Here is a 13,122-nt window from a genome sequence, read left to right on the forward strand (position 1 = left end):
GTGGCTTTCAGAATCACATCTATGAGAAGGCAGACTTTCAGGCCTAAGATGTTTTCAGTCAGCAAAGATATCAGGCAATGATAAAATATACAGCCTGAAAACTCTCTTTTATAGAGACTTTCTCTCCCGAAATAATATATGGGGACTTCCAAACTATTTTTAAATTAGTACATATGACTCAATTGATGTTCTTTTTATAACATTTCTAAAAATACATGTGCATGACTTCACTTTTATTTTTAGATGGGGATCTCTAGATGCCCCCTGTGGTCTCAAGTGGTAATGGCTGGCACAAGGCTTCTGGCTGTAATGATCTGCTCAGCTGCTTGTGCAGGCAGGCAGCTTTTTGACCATTGTTCAGGTCTGCATTCTGCAGGTCTCTGGAAGAGAGACCTTTTGTCAGTTTTTCAGCTTGCTGCTGCTGAGGAATTTGCATACGTTTGTCATGCAAATTGCCTAGCCACATCCCTTGTAGGCTTGCTCTATATATACCATGTGATATCACAGACCTTCGCTGGTCATAAGGATTCTTCCTGTGAAACACTCCGGAGAGTGTCAGCCTTGCTCATTTTTTGAAGATTAGTTTAGAGTAATTCCTGGGACTGCACTAGGCAGGTTTCCCTAGTGCAGTTAGGATTGCATATCTGTTTTGTTTGTCTGTTGCGATTGTCCTGTCCCTGCGGTGGTCGACAGGAAGTCGTTCTGATCTTTGTTCTTGGAGTATAGCTGGAGCAGCGGTTGCTACCAGCTATCTCCTCTATCTGTCTTGCCTGGATCGCACTCGCCTAGCGCTAGTGCTGTGGATCCGTCTGATCTCCATCTCTCTGTCTCCCTGGATCGCACTGGCCTCTTTTCGCTAGTGCTATGGATCCTATCTCTCGCCTGTTTCCTGTTTTCGTGTGTCTGTCTTGTCTGCTACGAACGCTTGCTGGAGGCTCGGTGAGGTAACCGTTAAGCAATCGCTCGCGTCCTCTGTTTCATGTTTATCTGTCGGTGGTTAGTTAGGCGTGCTTGTCTCTATTGTGCTTATCACGTGGAGACCGCGCATAAACGCGTGCACTGTTACGAATGAGTGCGGTGTTCGCGTTTAACTAGCGTTTGTTATTTTCCTTATCTTCTCATTGTATGATTTGCTGTGCCTTTGCTACTCTCGTGCTCTGCCTTGCTGTAGCCTTGTGTCACGTCTGGCGATCGCACCTCTCGCGATCGCGTTCCTACTTCATATCTGCTGTGGTGTGTGCACCGTCGCGGGTTGGTGTCTAGTTTGGTGCACACACATACAATCTGTCTCTGTGCTCATTCTCAATCACCTCTCTTGCGATTGCGTTTCTTCCCTTCGTACAATTCCTGTCTGGCGTGTGTGGTAGGGCAGAGGAGCTGTTCCTCCGCACTCCACAGCTCCACCTGCCGACAGGAATTTCCCTCTACAGGTTCATTGCACCTTTTGCTGGGTTCCCGCAAATTATACGCTTGTGGAGGATTTCCGCAGTGTCAGCGCACGTCTTGTGCGCTGATCACGGAGGGAATTCCACAATCGTTACAGTATGACCAGCCAAACCGAAATTCCCAGTGTAGAGGGAATTTCCGATTTGTACGATTTGGTCAAATATGGCTCCTGTGTCTTTAAGAGGTTTAAGATACTGGACTCTGAAACCAGAGATGAGTTTATATCAGAATGTTTCAGATTTTTGGCAAATCCTGAGTTTCAGGCCACCAATATTTCCACTTTGAGTGGTCAGATTGCTTACAATCTTTTCCAAGAGGATCTGTTTGTGTGGGCGGATGAGTGTGCCAAACACGTGAATCTGAGACATAACCCTCGCAGATTTCTGAGTCATGTATTTTCTTGTAAGCTTAGAATTCCCCTGCCAGGTTATTTCTATGAGTTTTTTCCTGCAGAGCATGATGCTGATCAGATTAGCTTATGCAACATTTCTGTGTCATTACCATATGTTAATGAGTTGGTGCTTGCAGGCCAATCTGCTGATTTAGCTTGTCAGCCAAAAGATTCGTTGCCCATAGCAACCACAACTAAAGAGGTTATTTCTGTCAAGTCTGAAATGTGACACACACAAGTCTGAAATGTGCAAAACCATTCAGTATGATAATGATGTTTACCATGATGTTGATCTATCTCCGGGTTTTTTGCCTCAATCCAAAGCTTGTGTGGATCCTACTATAGGTAGGATCGCCCACTATATTAAAGCAGTTAAAAAATCTGTTCATGTTCCTGAACTCCACCCATATGGAGATTATCTGGATACTGGCCTGTTTGAACCTCCATTTGCCTCATGGGACATTGGGGCCTTGATGGAGGAATTTGATTTTGATTGGAAAGCCTTTTGCGATTTTTACATCGCAAAAAGCGAAGATGTCTTGAATGATTGTCTCGATTCTATGTACCTATTGATTGATTCCGATGAATGTGACGAGGGTGATGTGGATCTGATGATTTATGTATGGCAGACGATTTTGGAATGAGTTGCACACACACCAACCAATTGATTCCAATAAAGAGACATCGTTGTCGGATGATTGTTCCTGCATTTCTGGGGTAAAGCATGTGAGTCGTGACATTGTGCGATCTGAAATGAGTGGGTGCGCCACTGTGGTTGATTCCTGTGCGAATCCTGGAGGATTCTCTCCTGACTGCGTGCAGTTTAAATCTGTGCGATCTGATGCCTGTTTCTCTGATGTTCCTGCAGATTGTGATCAGCATGAATGTGCCAGTTTTCTCAAGGATGTGTGGGACCCCTTATCATTTAGAGACAGATCTTTAAGATCTTCTATCTGTGATTCTGCCATGGGGAAAATTCCTAAATTTTGCAGCATCAAAAGTAAAATGAATATGTCTAAAAAAGTTTTTCCTGATGTTGTCGCTACTTCTACTGCAGATGCGTCTTTGTCTCACCCTGTTCACACCTGTAAGGGCCCGTTGCCTGGTGACAGTTGCTCCAGTGTTTCTGTCCTGAACACCTTACAGTCTGCCCCGCAGATCGCGGAGGTTTGCGCTATGGAAGCGTCAGTTTCACAACCTAAAGCGATTTTTGATTCGCAGGTTTTGCGTTCTGGCTCCTCGGATTTGACATTGTTAGCCAAATCTAAGAGTGAGACAGCGCTTCGGTTTTGCGAATCTGACTCTGAAACATCTTTGCTGGGTCCAGAGAAAGTTTCTCTGAGCCTGCCCTGTACCATGAATAACAATATGATGTCCAATCACACTGACATTTGTGAGTCCCTTTCTTGTTCTGAGGAAAATGCTGTTTCTGCACCCTGTACTCTGGATGAGTTAAGATGGCCTTGTTTAGAGTCTCCTGCAGTGTCCCTAGAGGCTCGTCTAGGTATTGCCACTATACTCACCGGTTTTTCTGCAGTTTTGGAGTTGCAAGCTAGTTTGACTGCTACGCAGAATTCTGGGTGCAGCGAGATTGAAGTTAGGGAGTCAGTGTGTGTTCCAGTAAATATTCCTGTACGTTCCGCTCATGGTGATGATGAAATTCAGTCTCAGTTTATGGTGGAACCTTCCCTGGGACATCTGCCCTGTTCACAAAATAAAGTTCCAGTTTTGCCCTGTAACATGGATAGTACAGAATCCTTCTTAGAAAACTTGAAAAATGATGTTCCTGAGGTCTTGCCTGATTTCCTGGAGACCTCCGAGTTCCTCCCAAAGGGTGCAGAACTGGTAGGAGATGTCTCCTGCCCCCCAAGCCCTTCTGAGGTGTTGCCCACTTCAGTAGGCATTGCTGCCTTGTTGGCTACTTTTTCAGCTCTGGTGGAGCTTCAGTTATGCGTAGTCAATGATGAGTTTTTGTCAGATACCATTACAGTCACTGAGACTTCTAAGCCTGAGTCCGAGTTTTTTTTTGAAAGTCCAGTGCTTGAGACCACTGCTCATGATGATCCTCTGCCCGGTACTGGTTTTGGTCCTGTCGTGCCGGACTCTGAGGTTGGCAGTTCCCCGACATGTTCTGAGGTTTCTCCTGTGCTGGTGTACCCCAATGTGCTCTGTGACCCAGAAAGCCCAAGTGTGCCTCGGTTACCAGCATGCTCAGATGCTTCCTCGGTGGAGACATGCTCTGATATGGCCTGCCTGCTTGCATGCCCAGAAGTGGTCCCTGAAAGTCTTGATCTTGATGGGTGTCCTCGTAATTCTGAATCCGGAATTGTCATTGGTTGCATGGGGGTTCTTGATAATTCTCCATGTGAGCCTGGTGATTGTTCTGCCCTCTTGGGATCTCTGTGGAGCTTCAAAAGGTTCTGGGAGATTCCGGGAGAAATTTTGCTTGGTACCCTGGATAAGATCAACAGTGGCTTTTGTGTTGTAAGGGACACTTTGAACAGGTATTGTGGCAGGTTTGGTATTTTCGGACGCTCCTTGGAAGGTGGTGGGTATTGTCTGGAGGGTGTCGATGGCTTCTTCTCTGGCGAACACAGTCCTGATGGGTGTTATACTGAGACTGGTAGTACTGATGGGCATGTTTTGGTGGCGTTTGCTTCTGATGAGGTCGGTTTCGGCTGGACTGACTCTGGAATTGGGCCTTGTCGGGCTGTCCCGACCTTCATGAGTCTTCAGTTAGAGTCTTTTGCTAATAGCAGTTTTGAGGGTCGTCTGGAATTCGACCCTAGAGGGGGGGGGGGGGTACTGTAATGATCTGCTCAACTGCCTGAGCAGGCAGGCAGCTTTTTGACCATTGTTCAGGTCTGCATTCTGCAGGTCTCTGGAAGAGAGACCTTTTGTCAGTTTTTCAGCTTGCTGCTGCTGAGGAATTTGCATACGTTTGTCATGCAAATTGCCTAGCCACATCCCTTGTAGGCTTGCTCTATATATACCATGTGATATCACAGACCTTCGCTGGTCATAAGGATTCTTCCTGTGAAACACTCCGGAGAGTGTCAGCCTTGCTCATTTTTTGAAGATTAGTTTAGAGTAATTCCTGGGACTGCACTAGGCAGGTTTCCCTAGTGCAGTTAGGATTGCATATCTGTTTTGTTTGTCTGTTGCGATTGTCCTGTCCCTGCGGTGGTCGACAGGAAGTCGTTCTGATCTTTGTTCTTGGAGTATAGCTGGAGCAGCGGTTGCTACCAGCTATCTCCTCTATCTGTCTTGCCTGGATCGCACTCGCCTAGCGCTAGTGCTGTGGATCCGTCTGATCTCCATCTCTCTGTCTCCCTGGATCGCACTGGCCTCTTTTCGCTAGTGCTGTGGATCCTATCTCTCGCCTGTTTCCTGTTTTCGTGTGTCTGTCTTGTCTGCTACGAACGCTTGCTGGAGGCTCGGTGTGGTAACCGTTAAGCAAGCGCTCGCATCCTCTGTTTCATGTTTGTCTGTCAGTGGTTAGTTAGGCGTGCTTGTCTCTATTGTGCTTATCACGTGGAGACCGCGCATAAACGCGTGCACTGTTGCGAATGAGTGCGGTGTTCGCGTTTAGCTAGCGTTTGTTATTTTCCTTATCTTCTCATTGTATGATTTGCTGTGCCTTTGCTACTCTCGTGCTCTGCCTTGCTGTAGCCTTGTGTCACGTCTGGCGATCGCACCTCTCGTGATCGCGTTCCTACTTCATATCTGCTGTGGTGTGTGCACCGTCGCGGGTTGGCGACTAGTTTGGTGCACACACATACAATCTGTCTAGTATCACACACAGGACCGGCACCACGCTGAGTATTGTTAGCTCTTTAAGGCTTTATTATTGCAGACATGATAAGCAACACCTTGGTGGTGCTCCTGGACACTTGAGAAACATACAATCTGTCTCTGTGCTCATTCTCAATTGCCTCTCTTGCGATTGCGTTTCTTCCCTTCATACAATTCCTGTCTGGCGTGTGTGGTAGGGCAGAGGAGCTGTTCCTCCGCACTCCACAGCTCCACCTGCCGACAGGAATTTCCCTCTACAGGTGCATTGCACCTTTTGCTGGGTTCCCGCAAATTATACGCTTGTGGAGGATTTCCGCAGTGTCAGCGCACGTCTTGTGCGCTGATCACGGAGGGAATTCCACAATCGTTACACTGGCCTAATAATAGAACAACTGTTTTAATACAATCTGAAATAAAATGTATATTATTGATCAGCTTATTAGATATGTGTGAACACTATGTGATTAACATTTAGGGCCCTTTTCCACCAGCGCGTTTGCGCTGGCTGAATCGCAAAACCGCAAACCGCTAGCGATTTTACAATCGCTACGGTTTGCTTTTTAACATAGGAATCGCGGTAGGTCATTTCCACTACCGCGATTCGCTTTTGTCGGGAACGCGAACGCACGGCGGAGCGATAATTGCCGCGATTTTGCTATGCAGTGCATAGCATAGCAAAATCGCGGCCGCAAACGTCGGGGGAATCGCCGGTTTTGCGATTCAGCAATCGCTAGCGTTCAGCATGAACGCTAGCGATTGCAGGTGGAAAAGGGCCCTTAGCGTATAAAGCAGGCTTTAGTTTCAGCAGGGTATATCTTGACTTTAATGGTTAAAACTTACTAACACAACAAATACTGCATGACAGGTGAACATTTCTTCAATACGATCTCATTTTTAACCTTGTAGGAATCGACAGCTCACTTCCAAAAATAATACTGACAATTACAACAATCTAATTCTGATTCTGCTCATACTCACAAATCTTGAAATTCACTGAAATAATTAGCAAACCATTTAAACATTTGTAAACGATCTGGGCAAGGTGGAGATCATTTCTCTGCATTAATATGAGAATCTGACACAGGGTTGCTATCAACCAGATGATGATCACGCCCAAACAGTTATTTCTCTTTCAGAATCTGTCTATCACGCTAGGTGCTATGTGGACAAATACACAATATCAGCTGGCTGCAGTATGGTGAGCTAGGCAGAATCCGAGTCGGTAACAGGCTAGGGTCATACACGTTAGATCAGATGACTGCAGTACAAAGGACTAGGCAGAATCGGAGTCGGTAACAGGCTAAGGTCATACACGTTAGATCAGATGGCTGCAGAACAAAGGACTAGGCGAGAGAGTGGTCAGTAAAGCTAAGGTCGTATCTAAGTCAGTCTGGCAGTCGCATTGAAATACAATAATGAAAGTCGCATTGAAATACAATATGATTATCACGGAGTGATAAAGTGCCTAGCAAAACCAGCGTACCGATTGCTATCACGGGCAGTGAGCAACTGAATGAACAGAGCTTATATACAGGTGGAAAAGATCACAGACCAGCCCAGAAAAGGAACTGGCCAATCAGCAAAGGTTCCAGTAGAAAAGTGTCAGCTGACCAGTGTGTCAGCTGACACCCACTAGACCCAACTCCTCAACCTATAAGAACTGCTCTGGGACGGGCGTGTCCCCCTGGGGAGGCTGGAGGAATGTACATGGCGAGTCACAGCCGCAGAGGTGCTGGGGATGCCGCTGCAGAAATCAGAAGAGGAAGCTACCTGCAGAAGCCTAGTGCTGCCTGAGCCCTCGCTGGAACCATTAGAAGGTAAGAGCGTTACACTGTCATAGGTTGTTCCAAGCGTTTATATGCCATAATTTGCTACAGAACTTTGACTAAAGACAAAGGTTCAGGGGGGGGGGGGGGCTGGCGACACCTGATTTATGTAAATAACTCTTAGCAGTTCACCTGAGCAGGGTGCTGTCTTGGAGAACGTGCAATCGGACCAATATATGGACCACCTTAGAGCTTACTTAGATTGATGATAATTTCTTGTCCTCTTGGATTCCTAGACTACTATATACAGTGCTGCCCATAATTATTCTTACCCCTAGCAAACACTGACTTAAAGTAGCCATACACTGGTCCATTTGCCATCAGATTCGACCAACAGATAGATCCCTCTCTGATCGAATCTGATCAGAGAGGGATCGTATGGCTGCCTTTACTGCAGACAGATTGTGAATCGATTGCAGCATGAAACTGATCACAATCTGTGAAGCTGCCGCCGCCGAAAATCTTCTGCACGGACGGATCGGCGGGATTCGACGGGAACGATTGATTTCGGACGGAAATCGATCGTTCTGTCAGCGTTTGTGCAACGATTTCACAGCAGATTCGATCACAGTGATCGAATCTGCTGTATATCGGCGGGAAAATCGTTAGGTGTATGGGCCCCTTTAAAGTTACTTTTATTGAACTAGCAGTGTTCTCCCCAGGCTCTTTTAGCCGGGTGCTCCACCCGGCTAGTTTTGGTTAGCACCCGGCTGTTATCAGCTCACCTCCTCCTATGCTGTAAGTAGAGTTGCCCACAGAAGCACCGACCCTGCATTCTTTCATCTTGCCCCACCCGGCTAATTTTTCCTGCCAACTGGCTACTGTTTCATGCCGACTAGCTGGAAAAAAATTCTGGAAAGAACACTGAACTAGCAAGTACTTTTTTAATGGGAAATTACATAGGTGTCTCCCAAAAGATAATAAGGCAATGTACAAGAGGCATTATTGTGGGGAAAAAACATTGCTCAGCTTTTATTTATATTTGAGTAAAAAGTATCTAAAATTATTCATACCCTTCTCAATAATCAATAGAAAAGCCTTTATTGGTTATTACAGCAATTATGCTTCCTATAATTGCAGACCAGCATTTTGCATGTCTTCACAGGTATTTTTGTCCATTCATCTTTAGCAATGAGCTCTACATTTTTCAGGTTGGAGGGTCTTCTTGCCATCACTCTGATCTTTAACTCCCTCCACAGATTCTCAATTGGATTCAAGTCAAGACTCTGGCTGGGCCACTCCAAAACGTTAATGTTGTTATCTGCTAACCATTTCTTCAACACTTTTGCTGTGTGCTTTGCAGACTGCCTGATGTTGTCATTGAGAATCCTCATGTATTGCTCTGTTTTCATGGTGCTGTTTACTATGATTAGGTTCCCTGGTCCATTTGCTGAAGCTTTAGGTTCCCACCACCATGTTTGACAGTGGGGATGGTGTTATTTGGGTTGAATGCTTCTCCCTTTTTATGCCAAATGAAGGAAACATCATTGTGACCAAACAATTAAATTTGTTTCATCTGACCATAACACAGAAGACCAGATGTATTCTTCTTTGTCCAGATGAGCATTTGCAAAGGCCAAGAGAGCTTTTGTGTACCTTATCTGAAGAAGTGGCATCCTCCTTGGTCTGCATGCGTGGAACCCAGCAGAGTGCAGTGTCCGTTGGATTGTCTGCCTTGAGACATTGCCGCAAGCAGAGCCCAGATTCACCAGGATGGCCTAGGTGGTGATTCTTGGATTCTTTTTCACCTCTCTCACTATACTCCTGGCCAGCACAGGTGTCACTTTTGGCTTCTGACCACATCCTCTGAGATTTTCCACAGTGCAGAACATCTTGTATTTTTTAATAATACTTTGCACTGTAGTCACTGGAACTTGAAAACATTTCATCTTCTCAGTATGCAGTGTGTAACCCACACAGATATCAATAACAGATACAGTTGGAAGCTAAGCACAGCTTATGACGAAAGACAGTATGCTGGCTTGTAATAAATAGAACAGGATAGTAGAACTACAAGGCCCAGCAATGACTGTGGCCTGGTCTGTATGCAGTGTCACACACACACACACACACACACACACACACACACACACACACACACACACACACACACACACACACACACACACACACACACAATAGAATATGATCCCTCAAAAGGGCTATTGTTTTGGGGTGGTTTCAGCAATAAAGAACAGCCTAGATAACTGTCCCTGTCTCTCTGTGGGCAGTATGCAGTGTCACCCACAAAGAGCTATGGTATAGTATGTTCAATCCCCGATACAGCGGAAAGGTATGCATTGATATAATAGAGTGTGCTGTCACACAGATACAATGGGAAGGTATGCACTGGTATGACAGTGTGTGCTGTCACACAGATACAATGGTAAGGTATGCCCTGGTATAATAGAGTGTGCTGTCACACAGATACAATGGGAAGGTATGCACTGGTATAATACAGTGTGCTGTCACACAGATACAATGGGAAGGTATGCACTTGTATAATACAGTGTGCTGCCAGTGGTGGGACTACAAATCCCAGCTGGCCTGGCAACTGTCTGTGGGCTCTATCTATGCAGTGTCACTCACAAAGACAGCTATGTTTTAGTAAGTTGAATCACAAATACAGTGGAAAGATATGCAATGATAATACAGTATGCTGCCAGTGGTGGGACTAAAAATCCCAGCTGGCCTGGCAACTGTCTGTGGACTCTACCTATGCAATGTCACCCACATAGACAGCTATGCTTTAGTAAGTTAAATCACAAATACAGTGGAAAGATATGCAATGGTAATACAGTGTGCTGGGCCTGGCACAGTACAGCAACTAGGCTCAGCTGCGACAGACACTGGTCTGTGTCACACACACAAAAAAAATCAGAAGAATATTAGAATATTAGCTCTCAAAAGAGGTTTTGTGTCATGATTTCAGCAACAAAATTCAGCGTGGAGCAAGCTAGCAAGAGCCTAACTAACGCTTTCCCTAGCTCCAAATGTCTTTCCCTTACTCTCACTACAACAGCATCAGCAGACTGAGAACATGGCTGGCACTGCTGTGTTTTTATTGGGGGGGGGGGGGGGGGGGTCCGTGGGCGAGTGCAGCCTGATTGGCTGCCATGTGTCTGCTGATTGTGATGTAGAGGGTCAAAGTTCAGCCCAATGACGAGGTATAGGAGGCGGGTCGCACGGGCTATGTTTTCGCTACCCTGCACGGGGGCGCGGGTAGCTGATATCTGCGCAAACTACCAGCCGGGCGAACCATTCGGGCCATCTATAGAAGGAGGCTGCAGTACATGAATATTAGACATGGCAGAAGGGGTGCACAAGGAATAGGAGGGGGGTGCTGCACATGGAAGGGAAGCTGCAAGAAAGTTGGCCTAGGGGTGATGAGGAGTCTGTCAATCTGTGTTTCAGCCTCTACTTGTCTGGTCCCTAGTCTTGAACTCTGGCTTCCTCCTTTGAAAACTCGGCTAAATCATGTATGTCTAAAATGTTCTATTATTTATGTCTAAAATGTCTCAATGCCTGCCCCTAACATCTGTTAACTGCAGTACTGTCAATGCCGCATGTACCAGAAATAATTCCACATGCCTTGATAAAGGGGGACCCTGCGCGGCCCCCAAAACAATTGTTGGACTACTTTGTGGAGACTGGCACAATAAAGTGTGTGCTTTAGAGAACGGTGTGCTGACAATTCTTTGAACAGAAATAATTCCGGGTGCAACTTCTTTCGTTTGGACCTGTTTGAGGTCTGCTACTGTGGACACCGTTATGGGATGCCACTGTACTGCTCTGGTTCGTTGCAGGACATTTGCTGCAGTGCTCATGAGTGAACTGTATCAATGACTGTGCTGACATCTATTTAATGCCTCAGCTGATTGAAACTATACTTATTGTTGCTATGCTTTTCCAGGACTGCAAATACCAGAGCTCCCAACTGTCCCTCTGTCGAAGGGGCAGTCCCTCTTTGGGAGCCCTGTCCCTCTTTCCTTCTCATTTGTCCCTATATATATATATATATATATATATATATATATATATATATATATATATATATATATATATATATATATGTATATATATATATATATATATATATATATATATATATATATATATATATATATATATATATATTTCTCTACTAAAAATGTGTTTGATTGACTCTAAACTTTATTCTCATCCTTTAAATTGATATATTACTAATTTTAAAATGTTAATATGAAGGAAAATGAACCAGGATAGAAAGGACCAGTGTGGTTTGAATTAAAAAAAAAAACATATTTTCCTTATGAAATCTTTATGGTATGCGTGACTAGGGGTGTGATGGAGGCATGATCAGGGGTGTGGCAGGGGCGTGGCTTAAAGAGAACCTGAGGCGGGGTTCTGTGAATAAAATCCCCATACAGAGGCTGGGTCTGTCTATAGAGCCCAGCCTCTGTTGCTATATAGATCGCCCCTAAGCCCCCCCCCCCTTGCGCTCTGTAATCCCCCCATAACTCACAGCCGTGCTGCTGACACGCAGCTTGTCAGAGCGCGCTGTGTTTACCTCTCCTCTGTCAGTCTCGCCGCTCCCCGCCTCCTGCATCGCTCCGGTCCCCGCCCACGTCCCTTCCCTCGCCGCTGATTGGAGGGAAGAGACGCGGGCGGGACCGGAGCGATGCAGGAGGCGGGGGAGCAGCCGAGACTGACAGAGGAGAGGTAAATACAGCCGCATAGCGTGGCTGTGAGTTATGGGGGGATTACAGAGCGCAGGGGGGGCTTAGGAGTGATCTATATAGCAACAGAGGCTGGGCTCTATAGACAGACCCAGCCTCTGTATGGGGATGTCATTCCCAGAACCCCACCTCGGGTTCTCTTTAAGTGTCCCTCTTTCTCATCTCAAAAGTTGGAAGGTATGAAATACTAACACATGCTTAGAAGTGCTCCTGCATGGCATTTTCCTCTCCCCTTCCTTTCATCGGCCTTTTTTGGCCATAGGGCGCTTCCTTTTTTTTTTATTCCCCCATTACAGCTGTATTGGGGGCTAATTAACAACTGAATTAGATTTCATTTTCTTTGCTGATTCAATGTGGTATGTCTGCTCTGTGTGTGTGAGTGAGGTTCGGGGGATCTGAATGTGGGGTTATGGGTGGGGGATATACAGGTTGGATTAGTTTTTAACTTAAATCTACATTTTTTTCAATAAATAAAGTTTATACATTTTTATATTAAAATCTGTTTCTTTGTGTATTGCTGGTGTGTACTATCCACAGTTTAATGTCCCTTCCTATTCAGTATTTACAACTTCTTTTGTTCTTGGCAAATAAAGATGATCCTGATCTGCAGTACTGTAAAGCTGGCCATACACTGGCCCGTTTTGCCGCCGTTTCGACAGCAGATTCGATCACTGGGATCGAATCTGCTGCCAATTGTTCGCGCTACACGCCGAATTTCGATCCATTTCGTCCGATCCCGTCGATTGCTCCGTGCGGAAAATTACCGTCGATCGCCCGCGGGTAGGGAGCGCTTCGCTAGCGGCGTTCGATGGCCCGACGACCGACGCAATAGAGCGGCAATACATTACCTGCTCCGCCGGCGCGACTACCCCCGGTCACAGCTGCTCCGTGTCCGCGCTGGTCTCCGGCATGCTTCAGTTCCTCCTGCCCGGCAGGAAGTTTAAAC

Source organism: Hyperolius riggenbachi, chromosome 5 (genome assembly GCF_040937935.1).
Source record: "Hyperolius riggenbachi isolate aHypRig1 chromosome 5, aHypRig1.pri, whole genome shotgun sequence".
NCBI lineage: Eukaryota > Metazoa > Chordata > Amphibia > Anura > Hyperoliidae > Hyperolius > Hyperolius riggenbachi.